This window comes from Melopsittacus undulatus, chromosome 5, assembly GCF_012275295.1.
Source record: "Melopsittacus undulatus isolate bMelUnd1 chromosome 5, bMelUnd1.mat.Z, whole genome shotgun sequence".
NCBI lineage: Eukaryota > Metazoa > Chordata > Aves > Psittaciformes > Psittaculidae > Melopsittacus > Melopsittacus undulatus.
The window spans coordinates 8,975,319-9,001,824 of NC_047531.1; the positions used below are offsets into that span (position 1 = coordinate 8,975,319).

A 26,506-nucleotide genomic window follows, 5' to 3' on the forward strand; every position below is an offset into this window, starting at 1 on the left:
CTGATCTCAGTCACTGAAGTTGTATTTGCAATTAGTTACTTATAGGAAAGTGATGTGTTTGTGTGGGTTAATTCTGCTTTTACAACATGGATTTAGCACAGGAATGAAACAGAAAAAAAAATCAGTTGTGGAAATTTGACGTATAGGAAACAACAGAAAAAAAACGCAGTAAATTATCAGTAATGCTATTGTGTTACTAAGATTTACTGGTACCTCAGAAAAATCATCAGCAATAACAGTAAGGAGTAAATTAATTACTTTTTTTTTGTCATGGGCTGTCACTATCCACTTTTTGACCTTGTTGATATTTCCTGCTTACCAAGTAAGAACATCAAGAAGACGGGTTCTAAGCAGAGATTTAAAATTCCCACTGTATCCATAAAATAAATACAAAATCTTACAATCCCATATTGTACTCCTATTTTAAAAATGTTCATCTTCATTTAGTGATGCTGATATTACTCGCAGGATCAAGGTGAAGCTTGATGGTACTACTTTTGCTATGTTTCAACATGTCAGAAGACATCAAAAAGTCTTTCACTAATAACCTCACAAACTTTCCGCAGCTATTCTCCAATTTAGAATTTGCCATAATACATGACACCAGAGTGATATAGAAGTTATGAGAGGTGCAACTAACACATTCAGGAAGCTCAAGAAAACACAGGTAATCCATATAAAAGTCCTAAAGCCAGAAATAAATTTCATACTGTTATTATCATCCTGGCATCTAAAAACTTCAGCTTTCTATGTTCTGTAAAATGTTTTTAGAAAACATGTAGTAAAAATCCATTTTGTAATTCTGAGATTTTTCTAGTATCAAATCCCTTTACTATTAAACACAGAGCTGGAGTCCACTGTGTTTTCTTCTATGTAATCCAGCCTACACAGACAGCATGAACTAAAATTTCTCATTCCTCCCTGTTTCTTTCTTAGGCACTTCAGCAGCTTATTACTCCTGATTGGTCTCCTGCCACACCAGTATCAAAAGCTGTGGATGATAACAGTGTGTGGGTTGCTGTTATGCTAATGATTACCAGCTAGTCTCTATGTGATTTCTTCCGTGCCACTTATGGCACATTCCAATTTCTCACAGCAAACTGCATTACCAGTGGGAGTGATATGATTACCTTAACAAAAACTAAAAAAAATGAACTGTGTCAGCTTATATTAATCTCTTGGGATAGCACTTTGAGTACTTTCAGGGTAAACACCATGTAGTACTGTGTGTGATGTATTCCACAAAACTGGAGAAGTGTTCCTTTTAAAATTATCTATCACTAGGCTAGCCCTGTGGTAGAAATCCACTGTACTTCTGACTCTCCACTTTACTGAAGCTGACTCTAGGCATTACCCTGATATTGGCAGACCTCCGTGGGGAAGCTAAATCAACCACTAACATATCTCACTTCTATGCAATGTTACAAAAGCCCAGGTAGCTTGACTTCTCCATCATATAATATAGATTTTCTGCTGGCAATAGTAGGTATCTATTGTTCTGTACATAGAGCATATAAATTTTTTTATATGCATGTCTAGAAAGAACCTCTGGTGTGTACTTTGTTTCTGCATGGGCCCACAAGTACAAGTATAGACAATTCTGGTTGCTGAGACTTAATTTTGGACAAGAAGTTAAATACCAGTTTGTTTTGCTGAATCAGGACTCATTAAAAGGAAGAGTATCTCAGAGAGCCCATAAAACCTTACAACACACATAGTGAGGATTGATGGCCTTTAAAAGCACAAAACCTCAAATTAGCATGAAAAGCAGAAATTGGTTTCTGTGAACAGAGTGACAGTAAACAACAGTTTGCTATCTGTCCCAGAAAGTTGTTGTTCTGTTCATCAGAGAAAACTTTAGGTTATTTCCTAAAAAAAAATATATATATAAAAATAAAAGGTTAACTATTGTTTTATTGTACTTCAAAGGTTTGAGCATATTTGTTTTCATATTTCATATTTATAAGACAACACTTCTATCTGTATTATAAACTTTAATAATGTCACAAAACATCAAGGCATTGCTTTCCATAAAAATGGAAAGGGATTATCAATTTGTTGAGGAAGCACTCCTTTTCCTAAAAATAATACAAAAACACTTTGAAAAATCACTGCCACCACATTAGTCGGAAGACTGCTGAAAGTTCATGAATGTTACTAAAGCATCGGTGCTTAGGAAAGATCCCATTATATCTACCCCTTTAGGGCAGTAGAACAGGCTCTGACAGTGTTTTGGTTTCTTCAAATGTTTCACAGTAAACTAGGAGGACATTAAGAAGAAGAGCAAAAGGGCTCTGGCTGCTCCTATGCCTCAGCCTAGAGGCAAACTGCTGCAGAGCCCACTATATGGCCCTCTCTGCTGCTAACTTGCATTAGACTTTTCGCTGTCACAAAGAGCGTGGATCTCATATCTCACACCTCCTGTTTATCCCACAGAGTAGAGTTAATAATAGCTTCCCTAATGTTCATTTATGACCATGATAGCCACTTTTAGCTCCAGTTAATAAAAGGTGACAAAAGAAAAAAAAATAAAAACATATTTGCACCAAAGGAATATAAAAAATATTCATTTTATCAGAAACATTAAATCCAATATCACAAATATCTCATAGTATCTCAGGAGCTGAAGCAATTCTTTTCTGGTAAAATCTGCACTTGATATCTCTGAAACTGAACTAAAGCAATACAGCACATTCATATACCTAGCTCTAATGTAAACCTAGATTTGCACAGACAAGTGCAAAATCCATTAGCAATCAAAACAAAACAGCATTTTAGATTGGTGGATATAAATGTTGACAAGGGAAGAAGCAGAAGGGGGAGGAATGAAGCAATGACATGCAAAATGCCTTTCCAGAGTTCTCAGATATTATTATGGGCTGCAAAGAATAAAAGTAAATATGGTAGAAATCACAAAAGCAGGCATGTGTGATGATGCTCATGTCAAGGACGCAGTACCAGACAAAGAAGCAAACAAAAAAAAGGCAGCCCTTGAGTAAAAAAAGGTCACCAGCAGCGCTTTTAGTCAGTCATATGAATTCCATCATGTGCTTCAAGCTAGAAAGCAAGCACTGCTCATACCTATGCTTTTATAGGCAAGCAGTGGGTGACGAACGCTGCCTGCCCTCAGCCCACGGAAGCAGCCAGGGAATAGCAACTTAAGTGTGCCCTGAGTAAAGCCATCAATCTCCTTTCTCTCTGTCAGATACAGAAAGGTTGCTCAGCCTTTTCTTACCCTGAGTCAGACTGTGCACAAGGATTTTCTTCTAAGCTTATTCTAGTTCCCTGTATAAATCCCATTTATGTAACCAGCGGATAAGAACATAGCTTACTGTAGTAACAGCTGCATGTGTCTAGTAACAAATAATAGGAGAGCAACAGGCACACTTTTAAAACATCTTATATTCAACACCTTTTACTAAATGAATCTCAGCACATTTGAACTTAATTAGGCAAATAAGAACTAGTAAATGAAAGAGAAAAAGACAGAAAAGGAGGGAGGAAGGAAAAGGAAAAGGGGAAAAAATAAAAAAAAAGGAGCAATCAAGCAACAAGGTAAATCTAAGAACAAATGCTACGGACAGATAATGCATCTTGATATCATGCACTGTAGACTTTAGTCATAATCAACCTGTTCAGACTGTTCTTGTACCTATGCTTCATTAAAATTCTGCACTTCCTAGCTGGCAGAATCAGCTATCAATACAACAGCTTGTCAGACTCTTTTGAGAAGGGGTTATGTTCTTCTCTTGCTTACAGAGACTCTGGTTTTACTGGGAGGTTTAGTTTTGTTTTTCTGCAGCACTAGAGTAACTGCTTTCCTGATTGCATTTTGTCTGCCTTGTCCTCAATATGCCACATCAACACCTGACTCAGCAGCCAGTTGTCCCAGAGTAGAGGAGCTGGCATGGGAAAAATCTATCCCCACTTGCTGTAGGACAGCAGGAATATTTGGCACGTGTGTCTGCATTCCAGTTCCACTCAGTAAGCCAAGGACTGCAAAAAGCTTTGCAAGTGAGCAAATCCAGTCTTAAAACATCCCTGCACATGATTGAGAAGTATGATCCACTTTTAGACAAAGGAAACAAATATAACAGCCTACATAACCTATGGCTTGTCCCAGGTCAGTGGCAGAGCTGGGACGTGGACTAATGTCCAAGTAAGCTGTGAGTTATGACCGAGACTTTTCAGCACATGTGTGTTTTAGAAGCTTGTGAAGTAGCAAATGCAGATAATTAGTACTGCTTAATACTCGAGTTAGGAGCACAGGTGAAGTACAATGTTTGCTTTACAGGTTTGAATAGTCCACTGCTCTAACTTACCCTTAATGAATGTTAATTACATTGCTGTATTTGAATTAAATGATTTTGTGGTAGCATTAGTAAAATAATGAGCTATATAGGAATTATACTCCTATGAAATATCTGTGCTTAAAAGTTGCATAAATATTAATTTTCTTAATTTATTAACAGCCATTTAATGATTTCTAAGCAGGATGGCAGGATAGTGGGTATCATCCCATCAAATGGTGTTGCCTCACCAACTTCTACAGCTATTGTCATTACCTTGTGAGCAATATTCAGTATTTGAAGAAAAAACAAATATTGTCAGCTTTGTGAGAAGGCTCTGCTCTGACTTGGGATATTTTCCTTTTTGTGGAGAAAAGATAGGGAAAGGCTGTTACTGAAAGGATCAAGCTTATTCCCTCCTTTCAGGTCTAACTACTCCGCTCTGGAGGCAAAGTAGCTCCTAATGAGCTGTTATCCAGCCTTAAAAGAACTGGATAATTGTCCTGAAAGAAGAAAATATTCTCTATTTTTTTCTGAATATTTGTATTCAGAGACTGAGGAATATGCGATAAATGAAACCTAGGTAGATGACAGATACACTCAGAATCTCACTTTACTACCTTTTTTTCCACTAGAGCCTAGACTGCAGAACAAATGCACCCTGTGTGAGACCAAGACAGCTAAAATTTGCCCAGGCTACCTGGTATTTTAAAAGCTGTGGGTTTTTGTAAAATTTATCCAACAGGCTTGAATCAAAAAGCAATAACTGTGAATGTTTTCTAGACCTTTATGTGACAATAAAATAACTATATGTAGTATATTGTATTAAACTGTATTTAGGATTGCATTAGGATCTACTGGCTTGGCTAAAATCCTAGGCTAATCTTTAGGAAAAAAAAACAAAACATCAAAGCAACAAAAATCACCAACCTCCCTTAATGTTAATGCCTATTTCACTTCAGCCTTCAATAGCACAATATCCAACAATGTTAAAATATATTACTAGAGATATTTTAAGTATAAAGTAAGCATATTTTAAGTATAAAGTATATCTGACTGAGAAAAAACAAACTTCCGTTTCCCTTGAAGAGAAGGGACTAGTTGTAAATATTCATATCTATGAAACAAACATGGAGTTATTCAATCCATTCAAAATTTACAGTTCAGAATCAATATTGTATTATACTTGTCATCCCCCTCAAACAGTAACAAGACAAGTATGTGCTTGAAGACAGTGTGGGAAAGTAATAGCCCCTCACACATCCAAAGAAGGCATATTAATATCATTCTTCCAAATGCCTAGGAGGCTGGCAGAGGCAGGCTCCATGGAGGGAAGCAGAATGGAGGGAAAGTTGCATAGCAAAAACTGTTTGCTAAATTAAACAAGGCTGACTGCAGATGAGAGTTCCTGATGTCTGTGGGAATGATGAAAAGTCTAATCCACTTTTACTAAGTGTAATAAGTGGAATAAAGGCACATGTCGTATAATTCCTTCTTCCTGTTTGAGGGCTCAAAATAGGATTACTGAGATTGAAGTGATCCCTGGAAGACATTGCCCTATAAAAGCCAAGATGCATAAATTATGCTGAGGAGTATAATTAAAATCCCATTTGCACTAAGGCCCTATTTCATCACAGTTTAAACAGAGGCTGAGAACAAAAGTGATTACTAAGTCAGTCACTAAAGTCAGATTTTTACAGAACTGGAACCCCAGTCTGAAAAAAAATATATTGAAACTACATTGGAATTGTCACATCATTGAAATCAAATTTTGAGCACTGCTGGGTCAGTCGTGACATGACTAACAAAATTTGTAAAGCTAATGCTAATACAGCATAATAAAGCTAATGCTAATGCTAATATTCAAGGGGGGGCTTGTTAGTTTTTGTTTGGGTTTGGTCTTTTTTAATCTCATATGTTGTGCTACCACGTTCTCTTGGTATTCTCAGCATTTGTATTTACAATTACAGTCATGGGCTGGACTTCCATTCATCATGTCTTCTGTTACTACGCTTTTCTTTGAATTTAAGGGAAACCTAACGACTAGCTTACTCTGGTTGAATAAATGCCTAGATGACTAAAGTTAAGTGAAATGAACTCCAACCAAAGTGTTTGCAATTCTGCTTTAATTACTTCAAAAAAGCAGTCAATAGAATACCTAGCTTATAGAGGCTGGCACTCCACCCAAATTTAAGTCTACTGAAATTAAGTGTTGATGGCTAAGTTGAAAATGCCAGTGGCTCAGTTGGAAGAATTAATCAGTTTTAACAATAAATTGAGGCTGATTAAAAATTCTGCATGCCTGGAAAAAAATAAACCATGAAATTAATCAACATTTCACATAAAACCAATCCAAAACCTTATTGTACCCTTAAAGAACAAGTTTTATTAAGTTCAGCTAAGCCCATCCTTTATAACTCCAAGTGCAGGCTCCCTGCACAGCAAGAATATTGATCCACTTACTGATTTGTTATTAACCACTTTGTACCATCCTTTAAATTCTACCACTATTCCCTCACATTTAACTATGGTAGTTACCAGCTATAAAACCTGCTCTATGAGCTTATTATTATAACTCTGTATAGACTAATTCTGAACCATTTTGATAACATAAGCCTTTTCAGTACTCCAACACACTCTTTCTTATAATGTTCACATTCAGTAATTGTTATAAAAAAAACAATACTCAGAATAATGAAAATAATGTAAATCTGGAGCTGCATATTTGATACTTTTAAGAGTTCTGATGTTTGGAAGATGGAGAGTTATATTTTAACTTATTTGTAATATTTTATAAATGGAAAAAAGTTTCAAGTCAGTGTTAATGGAGTTGTGTGCACAGCTGCTGCACATTGCTCGAAAAATAAATAGCATAATTTTTCCAAAGCACCAGATTTTCCATTATCAATAATAACATATAATCATTTTAATATCATTCTCTCAATACTAAGCTACTGAAAAAAATACCAATGATGGGAAAAGCTAGTCTATTCTTAGGCTGTGCTATTAGTTAAGGCTTTAAAAATCAAAATTCATATCTTTTTACATAATCACATAATTTGGAAGTGGCAATATTTAAATCATTTATTGCTGAAGATAATATTCACATCCATCTATCAGCTTAATATTTGACATTATGAAGACGCAACAGATTTCAATGCAAATTCTTATGATATTCATTTCTGTAAACTTTACTAAAGTTGCTCTGTGCTTTCAAGATTAGAATCCAACCCCTGTCTTCTCTACTTCAATATGATATATATATATAGAATATTCAAAATAATATATTATATATCTGTATATGTCCCACCAGTCACATCCTTGCCTGGATGCATCATCTCACACATACTGGGAAAATATTTTTTGTTTATACTCGAGCAACACGTGACTCCCATGGGTGGAAATAGTTACTAATACTTAAGTTTGAGTGACATCTACTTAGATTATGTAATAGGAAATAAACTGATCTGGATTCTGTTTCTAAGAGCATATGACAGGAAATATATAACAGGCCAAGGCTGGAATATAACTCCAGAAAGCAAAAGCTTAGACAGGGTTCACATTTCATCTATTCCTGCCAGTTTGGAAATTGTTACTAGTTTAAGAAATACTTTTTATAGTACTAAAATGGAAAAAATTAGGAACTTCTGATGATATAGAGACTTTCACATTTGCAAACTGGGAAATCTAACAAATTGTGAATTATCTGTTAGCAAAGCTACAGTTAATTATGTACTATATAGAAAATTACACTAATAAGGCAAAAAAGAAAATGGGCAGAAGCAGCAAAACTAACAATAAAGAAAATAGTTTTTGAAAGAAATTGCTTGCGAACCATTGTATCTCAGAAAAGCCAGAATAGTTTCTGCAATTGTAAGTATCCAGTCTTAAAAATTCCCTGCTATTTAGGTCATAAGTAAGAAGCTATTCAGTTAATGTAGGTTTTAAAAGCTGTGTGAAAGTATAGAAAGTAAGCCATCTATTTGTATGAAATAAAATTGAAAACATACAGATAATTCAAACTGAAAAATCCAATCAATACAGCTGTGCTCATAAAGGCTTGATATGTGAGCTGTTTCTGCCAGTGAAAGCTAAAATGGGAACCACTGATTCCAAGCACAATATAATAAAAACAAATTAATCCAGAAGTTCTTCCAGAATTACTAAAACATACTAGGTCAGAAGAAGAAATAAAAAAAGGCAAGGGAGGGGAGGGGAAAGGAAGGGAAAGGAAGAGAAGGGAAGGGAAGGGAGAACTTAATCTGTTTTAACAGAATTTGGCAGAGATTAAAACTTTTTATAGATTTATAAAAAGTGGTTTAATATAAAAAATGGAAGAATTCTAAAAATATCAACATTTTTCTTACAGACATATTCCATCTGAGAGTTTTTTCAAACCAGAGACATTAATTTTTTAATTTTATTCTCATTACCAGTGATACCCATGGCACATAAAACGCAAAGCAAGACAGCAAGGTATGCTTCTTACTCCAACTGTCTCCTGTTCCAGGCAGAAAGACAATCATGTAGATATGCTATCAAGGTGCTTGTAATTGGGGCCATGCACGAGCCATCCTTGAAGATGCATTTGATATTTCTTAAGTCCAAAAATCAGATTTTAATAGCACCTTGAGGAAGATGTAGGGGAAGGTAACATCTGTGATCTCTAATCACCTAACTTTAAAGAAGACAGCTATGTCCAACACACTCAGCTTTCAACCTTTCTTATGCTGATATTTACGCTAATGAAAGGTTGTAAAAGAAGATCTGTTCTTATCTGATAGTTCATAACTTTGAGCAGACAGATAAAAAAATAAGTAGGTATATATTTACATGGGACAGTGCAGTACTACACAGATAACCATGCTGTCTCTTAATGGCTAACCATGGCTAGTAGGAGCTGAATAGCTATGTTAGCTCATTGTCGCCTCATTGCCATTGAAGCAACTCAGCTCTACTCAGGTATCATGGCATTGTCCTACATAAAATAAGTACATGTATGATGATTATTTGTCCAGTCTGGAACATGATGATAAAAAATTCATTTGAAGTACGTACCAAAACTAATATAATTTAGGCAATGACAATACTTTAGCATAAACAAATACAGGGAAGAAAGAAGTTATGATTGTATTTGATTTCCATGGGAAGGAAAAGGATGTTTAATGACAAACTTACTGTGTACTTTGTCCAAGTGTTAATGAGGTGGCCTGTTGGTATATATACAAAACAACTTTAAAGACCAAGATGGTTTAATCAAATTCTGATGTGTGTTCCTTCACCCATTGTGAGAAATTGGACATGGGGAGATCAAAAAACCTCTCATCTATTACGGAGTACACAACATCCAAAGAGTACAACACGCTGCTGCAGCTCTCAAAGAGCAGTTCTACAGTGCTGCAGCTAAAACAATCTTTGACTAACTTTCAGCAAGCTTTAAAATTAATCAAGAGATTAATATACATAATGTTTTTATACCTGCATGGCTTGCAAGTTTTTATTCTTCCATTTACTAAATCCCCATGGAATCTCCAGAATATACACATGAAGCCTGTGGTTCTCCTCTGGCACAGTGGCACTGAAAAGTTTTGTGCTTTTTGATAGATTTAAAGAGATAAAGAGGTGACCAACCACTAAAGGATGCAAGAGAAATGCTGCCTAATTCTGATAACCCTTCCCTCTCATGCTGACATCAGGAATTTCTGAAGAATCTAGAATTTATTTTTTTCCCCATATTTTTAATATTTTCCATATTTGAATTTCCAATTATGGATTTTTCTGTTTAATTGCAGCATTATACATTTGTCTTGTATAACATCCATTTCCCCAGCTTACAGTGGGGATCATAAGCCTTCTGAAACCAGCCTTTTGACCACAATTTACCAGTTTCCTTAGCCTCTTGTAAAGTGCTCTTTCTAAACATTAAGCCGGGGCAAACTTGTCTTACTACAAACAGATGATAAAAATAGGCCACAGTCTAGGTTGCAAACCCAAAACCAGCAGAGTCAAAAACTGAAGTCCTGAAGTGCAAGTTTGCTAATTATGCAATATGAACTTGCTATTCCAGTAGTTTTAGTTTAGCAGGTAAATTAATCATTTTCGACAGAGAATATGGGGTAGCATTGCTTCATTACTCAAAAGTAACCTGATGAATCCACAAGATGCACTTTTGTCAATATTTGCTGGACTCTGACCATAAAACTTTTCCCACATACCAAAGTTCTGCATAACCCTCCTTTGCCCAAACCACACCAAAGTAAACACACTCACACGTATTAGCTTTTTCATTTCTGTATCATTACAAGAAAAGCTTTACACTTCAGATAGCTCTACTGTGAACTGAGATAACACTTGTTATTCTCATTATTGAGAATCTAGATTAAAATAATTCAAATCCTCAAAATTTCACCAGAAAAGCTGCAATAGAAAGAGCAGTAGAGTTTACATAAATATATAGCAAATGAGACAAGCAATATAAAGATCTTTGTGGTATTTGCATGCTTCCAATTAGCAAAAGGGCATAGTAAAAATATTCATAGTTAGTTCATATTTACCTGGAAGCTTAATAAATCAAAAGTAACCCATATTGACTGTAGGGCAATAAGCTCATCAATCTAAGCAATGACTATGTTGTCCCTTCCAGGGCAGTCATTTAATCAGTTCAGAGGTAAAAAATTGAGTTGTGTTTTTTCCTCATGAAAAGCAGATACGTACACACATTTGTTTGTTATCAAATGATTTCTGCTGAAAGCCAACTTACACATAAAACCAAGTGTTTAGCCCAGCTTTCTACATGTAAACATGCAGATTATATTGGTTCATGGTATCTAAAAACATGTACAGCATACTCCACATATCTATTCATTTTGCCTTGATAACAAGACAAGAAAGCAGCAGTAGAGTTCTGTAAATCTCAATTTTTTTCCTTGAGAAAGCAATACAATGCTAGAATTCACAGCCTAAGGGCATTATAGCCCACTGAAAATTACACTTTTGTCTTCAAGACAATAATACTTTCTTTGTGTACAAACTCCCAACTCTAGAGTTTATATGTTTCACTAAAACATTTAAAGACAACTCTTTTTCTTATTTCTGCTGCAGTCTTAACTATTATCCCACCTATACATAGGTATGCTTACACTTCCTATATTTGGCTTTTATTTTCCACACAGCCCAATTGACTTCAGAGGCTTAGATGGATTTGAACTACAAATCTGTATTTCTAATTGTCATTTCACTAGGTCTTTTCTAAGTCAACATCTACAGATGAAACAACAATCACCTTCTGGGATAACTGCATTTAAGTAAGCATTCATCTTCTTTACAGTTCCTTCTCCAAACATACTTTTCATTATTTCAGTTATCTCTCAAAACATTACTGGAGGTGCTGCAAGGTATTCCTGAGGGGAGGTTATTCTTGTTTTAATCTGATTCAAGTACAAAGTCTGTGTTCTGTTCAACCTTTCCACGATATTTTGCATTTTGTATCTTAAACACAGAATTTGGGTTTTGCTTTTTTCTCTTTTTTTTTTTACGCTGCAAGTTATGTAGGGCAAAATTAATCTTTTCAGCAAAAAAGGTGTTTATACTAACAGTAAAATGAACTCTACTGTAACTAACTCCAAATAAATGTTTATGGCTTTCATGTGTAGAAAGAACATGGGACTTGTGCCTGCACACCTCAGAAAATAAGACAATGTATATAGTTGGTAGTACCTATGAAATGAAATTTGAACACACAAGATTTTTTTTTGCCGTTGGTGAGGAAATGTGTGATTGCCTCGTGCAGAATAAAAATAACTGTTAAAAGATGCAGCACTAATAAACCTGGAATTTTTAGGAAGTGACAAAGGACAGTTACAGAATGTACTTGTTCAGGTTTCCCGAGCAAATATCAGAGTGCAAAAAGATGAAGCAAATAGTGCTGCTTCCATCTCCAAAATGTGAGTAAAGCTATGACTCATCTTTGCAAAATAAAATTGGACTTTGAGGAGTCTAGCTCTGGCTATTTATGAGTTTTTCAGTTATCTCTAGCTTTTGCTCTAATATACATACCTGTTCTGATGTAAACTAAGGTAATATTACTGTACCATTTGCTGCCAACTATCTCCAAAATCATGGTGAATTGCCAAGGAAGTAGAAATAAAGTGCTTATTTAAGCAAAGCAAAGATGGCTCTAGGCCATATTTGCACCATGGGACTAATATAAGATGACTACTACAGAGTCTAAGATGGAGTCTATATCCTTGTCAATTACAGAGACATATTTTACCAAAAGTTCACTATTCAAAATTGTATTATTATGTGCATTCCAGGATACTACACTTCACAGAAAAATGTGGCATCAAGATAAATTCAAATATAATAGCTGATTACAGATTTTTGTTTCTTCTGGATAACAATGATGAGTTACCTGACTGTGATAAATATGCAGTTTTCCGAAGCAGATGTTTATTTTACGAATAGGTTGATGTACCTAGGGCAGGGAACATGAAGCCACGAGATGTATCGAGTCTTTCAGCTTTCAGCTGAGAGATGTATTAAGTGTACATAAGCTCTTTCATCCTGGAGCATACAGCCACTCCAGTATGAGTTGATTAGTATGTGTCAAGTTTATTGACACATTAAATTTCTCCAAGTTTTGCAATTTCTTGGTCTTGTGGATTCCACTGGATTTATTCTTTTACCTGAATTCATGTATCATATGAGTGTACCAATCCTAATTACGTATACATGTGACTACTTTTAACTCCACGACTGACATAGAAGCATAGACTTCCAGTCAAGGCAACAACTTATGTTTCAGGTGACCTGAATCTTTCATTCTGCATCAGACTTTTCTTATAATTTCAGGCAAGACTTCCATGTCTCAGTTCAACAAAGGGCTTGAGAACCCACATACACACATTTTTATTTCAAACAAAACAGGTTCAAGAGCTTTGCAAACTAGCTGATGGTTAAAGGAGTCAATATGTCTGTAGCAGAAATAGAGTCACTTCAGGAAAACATAGTCTGCATATCCACCTCCAAAGCAGCAGTTTCTCCTGCTCAGGCTAAATTTTGTTAGTACATTCATTTTCACAGGCCAAGGAATATGAGATTATTGCCTCTGAAATAGCACAATTTTATCAAGATGTACTGGCAACATCCTCCTGATTAGTCTCACAACTGAAGTATTCTCCTGAAATGGAAAAGATCTTGTCTATAATTCTCTTGGATAGAAAGCAAAGTTGAATGTTAGGTAATGTTCTGATCATTGAGCAAATGCTTTAAAAGGAAGTGCCAGTGTCACCGAACACAACCATTAATATGGAATTCTAATAACCAGGTAACCTCTAAAAATGTAGAACAATCCAGACCTATCAAATGACCTTATGCTGTTTACTTAACAGACCTCAATAGGACTAAGATATCCAAGCACAATCAAGGCTGGGGCACTTCTGACCATACTAAGAAACAGAATGTTAGAACTCTTAAATCAACTAGGAAAAGAAATTTAAGGGCCTTCACTATCATGCACCACTGTACAGCAGGTCTTTGAAGTTTTGATTACTGAAGTTGATATCTAAGTTTATATTTATTACCATTTTGTATGCAGCTTATACTCCTTTCTGTATCAGGCTTTATTGTAGTGAATTGAGGGATGATGCGAACTGGCGAAATACATGTCTCTGCAAATAGCAATAAAGACCATTTTCTCCAGCCATGAATATCTCTCCTCTTAAGCACCTACATATGATCAGTTTTGTTATCTTTATTTTGTCCATTAAGGGAATTCAGTGATGAGTGGGACTATTGTAGAATATACTGTCTATAGGCTGCTTCTTACATCTTTCAGTCTTCAGTGTGAGAGAATATACATACTTCTCAATGGCAAGGTCTTTAACACTGTTATTTTTGCCCTTTAAAACTGCCTTTTGTACAAGCCAAGGTCAAAACCTATCTAATCTCTCTGTATTCTTAAAGCATTTATCATTGTGGCACTGCTCCCAGAGTGATATACCAAGATTTAAAAAATACAACAGGCAAGATACTTGCAGGTAGGCAGTGGGAATCTGTGTGTTCTGAGTGCTGTGATACCATGAAGTTTCTCTGGAACAGTCAAAGTAGGCAGACAAATGTTAGTCTCTGCACAAAACTTTCCAAAATAAGAGTGGTGATGGGGAATCCCTAATTTCTAAACAGTTTTTAATGTGTATGTATGTATGCATTTATTCACTTATTTTCCCATATTCATGGAAAAGCATCAAAGGTTTATTTACACAAATAACCTGAATTCAATGGGGAAAAGGGTATTTCAGAAATATCTTTTCTCACTCTCTTTCAAAAAGAAAAACAAAAAACAACACAACCCCTCAGATTTTTAAATGAAACTTTCTCATTTTATCTAACACACTCATTCAACATTTATAGATGCATATATTTTGCAGTTGAACAATAACAAGTCTTTTTTACCTGAAAAAAGAGACAAAAAAAAATTAAAATCAGCATTTAAGATAAGGAGAATTTTTAGTGATAAAGAAACAACAAAATACCAAAGCCAGTGTTTCAGACTTTGCAAAAATACTTCCCTTTGTCCTCAGTACAAACATGGCAATTTCAACACCAATCACATTTTTAATTGAGAGTGAATGAAGCCTAGTAGCAGTGAAAATTTGTTGATCATCTGATAGCAACAGTCTCTCTACAATTCATCCCACATTATTTCTCTCTTCTAGGCAAAGAAATATGCCTTTTAAACATATAATTTAGCAGATTCCATCTTCAGTGGGCCAAGTAGAAATCCAATGTCCAAGTTCTACTGGGAAAATACAACCTCTTGATTTTGAAAATTTTAGATCATGATGTAGCAATAACGTTTTCCAGTATTCATCCCCAAATGTAAGCATTTACTGAAAAAAAATAAATCAATGCTGGCTTTGGTATTATACACCGCTTAACTGAAATCATATATGCAAAGTCCACATATTCAGCACTAGCCAAGCTGTTGTCTGTTTGTATTTTGCAGCATGAGCAAGTTCTTGTTAAAAAGACCCAGAAAGAGGAGCAGATTAGCATGTTTTCTGTGCCAAAGTATTATATACTCCTAAAAAAAAATAAAAGTTGTCATAAACAAAATAGGAAAGCATTGTGGGGATTTGTATGGCTTGCATAATATTTTTTGAAGCCTTGACTGTATTTGTCATACATTCTGTCTTCGGTATCATCATATTGATATTATTTGAACTGTCTTATGTTTCTCTAAGATTTTAATATCTGTGCTCACACTCAAGGATATCACAGGAGAACTTAGCTGAGATTTCACATGAAATATCTGGCATCACAGCAGAACAAGGTCACCTTTTAGCCTCATGACTAGAGGTTTTGATTTACTCTCACTGAACCTGCCTGTACTATATTCTGAGTTAAGTCATGCAAAAAGGTGGAAAGGATTATGCAAGAAAATGTGGGCAGACTCAGTAACATGCATAACCGTATGCACCTCTTGGAAAAGCACTTGGCTCCCCTCTCTCAGTAGGGTTTGCTTCTCTCTGCAGTCTTTCAGTTGCCTCTTCCTTTCTGTTCTTTTCTAGTCAAGCTAGAGAAAATCTCCGTCCTTTCACACAAATAATCAGGGTATATTTCTTTTGTAAGTATAGCACTGTCACAGGTATTTTAAAAAACTATTTGTGCCTTTCTGTCACCCTGCAGGTCTTTTTCCAATAGTTTTTCTCACCTCAGCTGACCAGCACAGAATGCCACAGCTTTTCTGGAGAACTGACACACCAGTGTTCAACTGTGAAATCATTCAATGGATTTAGGAAACAGTGTAGAACTGGGCCAAACTGCTTGGTTTTATTTGATACAATTTATCAACACAGAATTTCACATAAATCCAAGAGTTCATACCTTTCTCTATTTTGAAAGCAAACACAGCTCCCATCATCATCTGATCCCAGACGCTATAGGAGTCTTAGGCTTAAAGAAGACTTTTGACTGTTTATGGGTTGAATATCCAGATTTTATATTAATGCTGCCTACGCCTGGCATGTTTCTGCCTGAGATTTTCTGGGCAGAAATATGAGCAACAGTTTTATATGACAAACAAACAGTGAGTCTCAGGTACCAAGCTGCAGGAGACCACTGCACATCCACAACAGATGTATCTGAGATTTCTGGATAATTGCCAGAAGTCTTAAAATTCTGACTGAAAAACATTCCCAGATGAGAAACAAGGATCTGCACGTGAGGGTACAAATATATCCTAGAGCCAGTAAATTAAGACATAACCGAAATGAAATGAAATACATAGATTAACCCTTCCTCTGTCTATTCTAATAGTTTAGATAATATCTATAAATTTCATCACTTTGTCATATAAATAAAAATGAATAGCATTTAGAAAGGATTATTTTTTGTGCTTGTACATGTTTAAATTTCTTACGGTTCTTTTTATGATGAGGAAAAAGAATCTTATTTTAAAATAATCCATTAATTCAGAATTCATCAGGCAGCAATGCTGTCCACTTTCCAACTTCAAAACTAAAATTTTCTCTCTAAGGAAATATATGAAACTTCACCTTGATAACGTAAATGAAGAACTGGATCAGAGTATGTAATTTCCAAGACACTGATTTATATGTAGCAAAATTAATTTTAAGCATGTCACATATGGTATGTAGTATTTTATGAAATGTGAGTAACAAGGCAACTAAAGCAAAGTGACAAGCATTGGAAATTATATCAAAGGAATAAAACCAAAACAGAACTAATCTTAGTTTTATTCCACACTCCACACTTCAGAAATAAACCTCCATTTTACAAAACTTGTTGCAGGATTTAAACTACAAAACCCTTTGCTACTACCTGACAGGTGTATTGTGACCATAAAAAATTACAAGGAAGAAAATTTTATACTAACAGAGCAACATGCTGAACCACCCTCAGCTGGCTGAATCCAGATAAACGAACCAAGTCATGCCATACAATGTCAAGGCTTAAGTATGGTTTTCCTACTTGCATGGTATGCCTGTTACAAACACAGCCTGAGGTTTCCAACAACAGACATGCTGTTATTATGGCAACAGAACAGGGTAATAAAAGAAACCTTGCGAAAATCACACGTGACAAAAGTTGAAAGTACTTAATTGCTTCCCTGAAGCTGTGTCTACTGCAATTCTTCAAAGCATTTCCATGACTGTTATTCTGTACATTACACTAATTCTGCAATAAAATACTTTTGCTGTATCATGATATGTGCATACTTTTGTATGCACAGGATAGTAGATACTGAATTAAGAATTCTGTAAAGTAGGCTTTAAGCTAGAAGAATGTGTTGATATTTGATTATTATATCATGATAGCATCCATCCACTAACTGAAGGGAGGACTTCATCCTCTCTTGCAGGGCACAGGAAAGAAATAAAGTTGGTTCTTTATTCATAAAGATGCTAGAATTATCAAAACAAGGGAAAAGTGGCTGTGTCCTTGAGATGTCCATGAAACAAAATTTTATTCCAATACCTGCTTAAATAGGTAAGGCACTTCTGGTTATTAACATATAGATATATGAAATTGATGGAAGAAAGAGAAATCAAACTGAAAATACAAATAATAATAAAAAAAAGAAGTTAAAAAGATTAAATTCAGCATTAAAAAAATGTAAACAGAGGAAATGTGCTAATACAGCAACAGCTAACTTTGGGGTAATATTAAAGTAATGCAAAGTAAATTTTATAGCTTGCAATGCTGTCAGATTTTTCCCTGCCATCTCAGCCCCAGAAATATTGTTTATGAAGATATGAGGATCCTCTGGAAATCTAGTACTTCTAATGTTGCAACAAAGGAAAAGATCAAGAAGTGGCTGAATGTCAGTAGCTAAGCGCTTCTGACACGTGCTACAGGTTCAGAAAAATTCTCTCTCCAGTTCATTAAAGAGTCAATATCTTTCAGAAATCATAATACCACTAATAAATTAACAATCAATGCTCTGAAAGCAAGGTCAGTCACTGTCCTCACAAGAAATAAGGAAATAGTGGAAGTAAGCCTTTGTGTAAAAAAACACCTCTCTCTTACATGCCATTTTGAGATATTACATTGAAATACCTCAGAGGCCAAGATCTAGCTCACCAGTTTAAAAGCACCACCAGGCCCATCAGCAATGTTTTTTGTCTGATATACCAGTACTTATGGCCATCAGGATACAGACATTATGATAGTCTGTACTTTTTGTGGACATTTCATGCATCTCATAGAAAGCTAGTAGATCCATAGAGTCATAGAATCATAGAATAGTTAGGGTTGGAAAGGATCTTAAGATCATCTAGTTCCAACACCCCTTCCATGGGCAGGGACACCTCACACTAAACCATATCACCCAAGGCTCTGTCCAACCTGGCCTTGAACACCACCAGGGATGGAGCATTTACTACTTCCCCGGGCAACCTATTCCAGTGCCTCACCACACTTACAGTAAAGATCTTCCTTATACCTAACCTGAACTTCCCCTGTTTAAGTTTTAACCTGTTACCCCTTGTCCCATCACTACAGTCCCTAATGAAGAGTCATCCCCAGCATCCCTACAGTTCCCCTTCAGATACTGGAAGGCTGCTCTGAGGTCTCTCTCTTCTCCAGGCTGAACAGCCCCAACTTTCTCAGCCTGTCTTCATATGGGAGGTGCTCCAGTCCCCTGATCATCCTTGTGGCCTCCTCTGGACTTGTTCCAACAGTTCCATGTCCTTTTTATGTTGAGGACACCAGAACTGCACACAATGCTCCAAGTGAGGTCTCAGGAGAGCAGAGCAGTGGGGCAGGATCACATCCTCTGACCTGCTGGTCACGCTCCTTTTGATGCAGCCCAGGATATGGTTGCTTTCTGGGCTGTAAGCGCACACTGAAGCCAGCTCATGTTCATTTTCTCATTGACCAACACCCCCAAGTCCTTCTCGGCAGGGCTGCTCTGAATCTCTTCTCTGCCCAACCTGTAGCTGTGTCTGGGATTGCTGTGACCCAGGTGTAGGACCTGGCGGCTTTTCATGACACTGGCTTCTATTACCAGGTAATCACACAATGGGCTGTGTAATATCTAGACATGCAGCTTTAATAATACCTTGGCTGGAAAAGGATAACATGACTGTATTAAGATAAAGAGAGAGAAGAAAGAGGTGAGAGGAAAGAAAACAAACTTGCAAGAAAGAGAGAGGGAGAGAAAGAAAGATAAATGCCCAAGAGAGAAGAAAATTAATTGTTCTTCATTGAATATTGGCAGACAAGGAAAAATAGTTTCAACTTCTTCACTATTTCAGGTAACTGGGAGGGAGAGATGAGGAATTTATATTTAGCTGAAGAAGTACACTTCCCCAGTGACATAAGGAAATTAATACATACCTACTTTTCTACAAACTTACAGTTGAATTGCCCTTCAGACACCTTTCTGTTAGAAATTAAATGCTCCTCAAGCATAGATATCATCTGTTACACCAGCCTTCAGAAGCAATTTGGTGACTCAGCTTATAGGACAGCTGCAATAATGAAGGAAGCTACATTTCTGTTATTGATATATTTCATTGTGATACATGTAAAACTTCTATTTGTGAAGGATTTGCTTCTGTGATTTCTCTTCAAATCTTCTATTTCAACTCTACAATACCTGGCAAGTCATCAACCCTACATCATTGTATCATTGATGCAACCATACACTTGTAGCATCAATTGTAGCATTGATTGCAACCCTACACTTTGATTACACAAAGGGTTAGAACTATTTTCCTGAGCTTATATCTACTACAGTAACTTCTATTTTGGAACTAATTACATTTTCCCATATTAACACATTGCAAAATGTCTCTGCTCTGTCAGTCTGTTTAACCAATATTACACAAGAATACTGGGCCCTTGAGCCTAAAATTATGTATATTTGCATGACATTTTCTTCTCTTATTGCTATTGCACAAGTAATTCAGCTGCATTATGCAGCCAGATGTTAGTACATACTGTTGATCTATAACATTCTTGCCAAGTCAGAAATTCATATCCTGGGATCATTTTGAGCAAGTACATACTGAGGGACAGAAAATAATGTATCTTACATGAAGGATTCAATGCATCCCCCAAGGCTTTTTTATAGACTTTCATAGAATTTCATAGAATCATAGAATCAACTAGGTTGGAAGAGACCTCTAAGATCATCAAGTCCGGTCTTTACCCCAGGACTGCCAAGTCCACCACTAAAGCAGGTCACTAAGGGCCTCGTCTACATGGTTTTTGAACACTTCCAGGGGTAGTGATTCCACCACTGCCCTGGGCAGCGTGTTCCAATGCCTGAGCACATTCTTGGTGAAGAAATTTTTCCTAATATATAGCCTAAATCTCCCCTGGCACAGCCTGAGGCTGTTATCTCTTGTCCTATCACTTGTTGCTTGGGAGAAGAGACCAACACTCACCCCACTACAAACTCCTTTCGGGTAGTTGCAGAGAGCGGTAAGGATCTTTCTGAGTCTCATCTTCACCAGCCTAAACAACCCCAGTTACCTCAGCTACTCCTCACTGGCCCTTCACCAGCTTCATTGCCCTTCTCTGGACTATCTTCAGCAACTCAGGATCTCTCTTGTGGTGAGGGACACAGAACTGAACACAGTGTTCACCAGTGCTGAGCACAGGGGGAGATTAACTCTTTAAATATTTTCATACATTATAGAAAACCTTCCTCGTAATTCAGAGATTTATTACTAAAATTATTAATGTTTGTTCCCACACTGTATTTCACACTGACTGATACAAATTAGTTTTCTAATAATAGGTGAAGAAAGTTCATTATTAAACCAAAAATTCGTACTCTACGGAGCTACATTCCTGTTCACCTCTTTTCTTATTTCCAAGTCAGAAATAACTCATTTGGAATTTGAAATTGAGGACCTATCAGTAATTTTATGTATTGCAATGATATTACAATTCAACACATACTCTCTGAAAAGTCTTGCAAAAAATGAGAATGAATTCAAGCCAGTTAAGACACATAAATAGACAAAAGCACTGAAATGGTTGTTTCATTATACCAGTATTTTATTACAGTGATGGTCTACTTATGACTTGTCATTTAAAGTGTATGTAATGCCAGATATGGTTAAAATACCCTTCAAAGATTCCAGATATTTCATTAGGTGGGATTTCATCTCTCTGTCTCATATTTCTTTATTTCACTATTCAGTATCTTTAATTTAAGTGCCCGGTTTGTGGGGATGAAGGTGCATAAAATGAAAAGTCGCTTCCTGTTCTCACTGCTCTCACATCTTCTGATTTGCAGAAGGTATAATTTTTCCCTCATTCAAATGGTTCTTTTCATAATTTGACTTCTACTCTTAAAATGAGTGATTGTTATAAAACTATCTGGGGAGAAGGGGGTGGCTTTACCTCTCACAGCTTAAAGACTTCAGGATTTGAGTAGCTAAGCTCAGATAACCATGCCCAAAAGAATCTGATTCTCCTTCTTGTAGTCCCATCTCAATTATTCTAATCCAGAAAATACCAAAAGGAAGGGGTTTTTTGGTTGCCTCTTATGGAACCTTGTTCATGTTTTGGGCTCATGTGCCCATATTGGGCCCATATTTTCTTCATCCCTGATACCTTCTCAGTCCTTTTGCCTTTCTACTGCATGTTTCAAGGTCTCACCTCACTCCATGTCTGCTGTCATTCCCTTTGTGAAAAGGGTCAAAACCTAAGAGGCTCAAAAAGACTTTCCCACAGATCAACTGTTTTAGTTTTGCTTTTCAACCTCTTTCTCTCCACCTAGTGCACTACCAGTGCAAATTGCTTGAGTTGCACACCACCATCAGGCTGCCAGCTGAAATTATAATGACCTCAGGCTGAAGTTACATCCACCTGCCATTTACAATGTAGATTAGGTTTTTCTTGTCCTGGAGCCTTAATTCATACGTCTTTGGGCAAGGCCTAGCGAGCAGAGGAGGCATGTGTGCAAGTTACCTCCTAACTTCTGGGAGTGCTGGCTGCTGTGCATAGCTTGCCAAGGGCTTTCCTTCCACCAACAACCTGGGTATCCAGGCTGCACCAGCATGTCTCCATGTACAGGCTGCAAAACAAACACGCAAGCCAAAAAGGTTCATGCTATGTTATCTAATGAGTATCCCATTTGGCAATATCAATTTCTACCATACTTTCTTCATGAATACCTTGTCAACTAAGGCAAATGTTTCAGCTTTAATGAATCTGATAGCAATGAGGGAGAATGGAAAAATGAATTAACAATTCATATGGCCACCACAGATAGTATCCTAGAATAAGGTGGAATACAGGGGAAGATTCTTCCCAGGAAAACTAAAAATGATGTAATGACATCAATTATATTAGACATTATGGTGTTTTATATTTATATTTTATATTTATATTACTCTTTTACATGGCATATGCTATATAATATCCATATAAATCATAAACCCTATATCAGAGTCCAAAATCTAATGTAAAAACACAAAAATATGTTTATAATCTTCATCATTATATAATTAACACATAGTGATGGCATATAGTTTTATCACCACACATCACAGACACTGACTTTTTTGTGATTACAGAAGTGCATGAATTATTATTTACTGCTGCTAAACATATGATATTATTTTGCTGAAGTATAATGAAATAATATAATTTTAAATAGAAACCTGATAGTGGAGATAGTTGAGTGTTTTTCAGGTTCCAGGATCTTCAGAACCAAACAACACATACGGCAATTTTATTTGAGGTTGATGACCAGTTCCATTTGTCATCTACAAAAAGTTGATGCAATCAGTTTTGTATTGTTTTGGATCACCAGATGGCACTTTTCCATGCTCCAAAGACTTACCATCTGAGCATGTAGGAGTTAGATCTGGGAGAAACATTGCCAGCTGAACTGAGACACCGTATAGATGTTGAGCGCTTCACCAGTAAAGAAGTACTTGTTTTATTTCAATCTCTCTCTTAGCTGAAAATATTCCTTCCCAAATTAGCTGCTGTAGACAAGCTATGTCTACAGAAGTGGAAAAAAAAAGAATTTAAAATCCCCCACTTTTGTCAACACATACGCACTGCCCAGGGACATTTTTTAAAGGCATTCTCTCACATTCCCCACAGGACTATATTTATAGCTGCACTTCTAACTTGAATAAAAAAATATTGACAAAATGAAATAAAACTGTGTTGAAAAGATTCTCCACTTCTAAGTACCGTTATAATTGTGCTACTTCTGTTCCTCTTATGTTCTTCAAGTCATTTCTCTCCCTTGTTTCCACGTGCAACCCACAAGGAGACAAAAAAAAAAATCAGAGAAGTACACAGCTATGGCATGGCAAGAGCTCTCAGTGAAGCACAATCATGATTCGTTATCATCACATACTAATGGAGTATCTCAGTGGAAACACCATAAAGCAATGTTTAAACATCATGCAGTGATTGTTTTATAATATCTGTAACTACACTGCACACAAATGTTTCACTCTCCTGCTTTCTTCTGCTATGTGGGTCAAGCAGAGTGCTTTCTTTCTCTGTGACTGGGGAGAAGAGACAGGCTCATTTGTTTCTTTTTCCCCTCAATTTCTTTCTAACTTCTAACTGTTTAAGGGGATAGGGAGTTGTACAGCTAAATCAATTTTGTGTAACAATCTGAAAAACAGGTATTTTAGGTGAGAAGTTAGAGGAAAAGGAATTTTCCTCATATTGAAACTTCACTAACGTTGCATGTAGCATCATGAAAAATCACTTATTCAAACATGACTTCTTTTTGTAAGGTTTCAGGGACCTCTCTACCGTCAGTCTGTAGGAATACCTTTCTGTTATTTCGTTCTATTTGTACTAACAGGGAAGTGACGGTTTTTACTGTTGAAGAGATACCATAGCTAAGGACATGAGGATGGGACTGTGTGAATATGCACTGGGTCCCAGTCACTGGCAAAAACCAAAATAGTACTTTTTTTTGAGCTCACCAATACTTTTTTTCATAAATAATTTATGAATTACATTTCGTGTAGATTTATTGAGAATCATAAAATAAGCAAATGCAAATAAAAAAATGTGTAAAAATACCCATTGGAAATAAATATGAAAATTCTCACCACTAACCAGTTTTGTGATTTTTTGTTTTGCAGTTTGACCCAGTTAAGTTCATACTATTACTGTGTGGTAAGACATCACAGTGCTTCTGTTATCAGAAGAGTTGTGAAGATGACAGCCAAAATTCTGGCCTCTAAGCTATCAGCCTGCTCTAATGAAATCAAAGATGGCTTTGCACTCAGTTTTGAGCTCAATAAGAAAAGAATTAGACCTTGATGCTTTAAGGTTTGGTAACAGGGTATGACAAAAGCACCAAAAATCACCAGGCTATCTCCAGGAAATAAACTCAGTAAACTTTTCTCCAAAATCATGTATAATCAGCCACTGCAAAACCACTCTTGCATTAACTATTGGCAAAACCATCTAGGTTGGTTGGAGGTTTTAGAGGGGTTGTTACATATGAAAAGCAGAATTGGAAATATTTGCTTCAGTCAAAGGAATCTAATAATTTTTAAAGTGCCTACTGCTAAAAGGAGGCCCAGGACACCCAGTTCTGAGGTTGCAAAAGACTGAAACAGAGCTACTTGTGCCAGTGAAGTATGCACCCACACTGCTGGCTTTAAAGCAACCTCTCATTCTTTATTATAAAAATCTATGGCACTGCAGAACAATTGGCTGTTTAAGTGCTCAGCAAGGCTGAACAGCCTTCATTCCACAGCTCAGTTACATGCAGGGGGCTTATGTTGAGGCTGCCCTCCCAAAGCCTTATGAAAATAGGAAGTTTATCATAAAGATCTTTCTTGAAAGTAAGATTAATATTCCATTTATAAATTACATGTTACTTCAGAACAAATGGGATTAATTCTCCCTGTCAGCCCAGGCTCTAGTCTTCATTCCCATGCATGCTGCCACAGTAACCATCTACCTTGACTGCTGCCTCAGCTATGTCCAACTTGTCTTCAAATCTTCTGCCCTCATTCATCTTTTTCCATATTAGCTGTGAGCTTCTTGAGCATCTTCAGACACTTCAAACACTTTGCTTGCACTCTTTCACACTGTCCTATCATTCCTCTAGCCCACATAGCCACAAAACCACTTTCAGCGCACCCTTTAACTCTGATGTACATTCCACATTCATCACTTCCGAAATCTGACCGGAGCCACACTGATGCTTCACTTTCTTTAAATTTTCTCTTTAGAAGATCCATCTTTGACCTCTGTTTTCTCAGAAATGCAGGCAAAATACATGAACAAAAAATGTCAATCAAATCTATAAAGCCTGACAAGACTGGGGAGTGTCACCATTCAGTCATTAATCCTTGTTATAACTTTTTAGGAGTATACAAAACATTTCTTCTTAGAAATGCTTCACACTCTTTTGTTATTATAGGCTAAGTAATCATTAAAAAGCCACGAGCAAATATTGTGCAACATGCAGTGATGCATTGACTTGTCTTGCATTTAATTAGTCAATTAGTTTTGCATGGATTATCACAATAATCTAAAACTACCTAATGCTACTATGTAAAGCTAAAAGGAAATAGGAAAAATCACACATTACCTGGCAGAGAGCTGCTGTCCAAGACAATAATCTCAACTTGATAGATACAGAGCCAGTTCAGTTTGGACATTTAAAGACTCTCTGGAGACGTGATTGGCTGATTATCACACATGATGTTTAGATAGTTTATTTTGTGTGAACAACTGCCAAACCAACAAGCATCTCAAATTACTAAGTTACAAGAGGTTATGGTGACGCTCAACATTCAGAACACAATCCCACAGAGAGGTATCTTTGGACTTTTCCTTATCATCTTCTGTGCCTATTTAGAAGTATATTTAAAATGAGCCTTTAAAGTGAGTGCTAATACCTGGGGACACCGGAACGTAGTTTGTGCCTAATGCAACAGGATCTCAGCATGTACTGAGATGCTGTGTGTGAACCTGCCTTTTAAAAATGTATAGTAAGTTAAAATCATCATTAATATGATTTTGTTTAACCAATTAAAAATGTAATAAAAATGCTCTAAAGATCATCAGCAAAAGCTTAAAAGCAAAATTGGAGGCACTCAGTGCAACTAACATGTTGCAGAAGTCTAATTTTTTTCTCATTTGAACAAAATTGTCCAGCAATTAACAGTAAATATGCAATTAACTTGGACTTTTTTAGACTGCTCCATTAACAGGCATAGTAAAAT

At 36.3% G+C, this 26,506-nt stretch overlaps 1 protein-coding gene across 1 annotated transcript in view; it reads right to left on the minus strand.

The window, feature by feature from the left end:
* Positions 1–26,506, minus strand: part of SLC16A7 (solute carrier family 16 member 7) — a 73,294-nt gene that overhangs the window by 30,828 nt on the left and 15,960 nt on the right. The gene's annotated exons all lie outside the window — the stretch shown is intronic.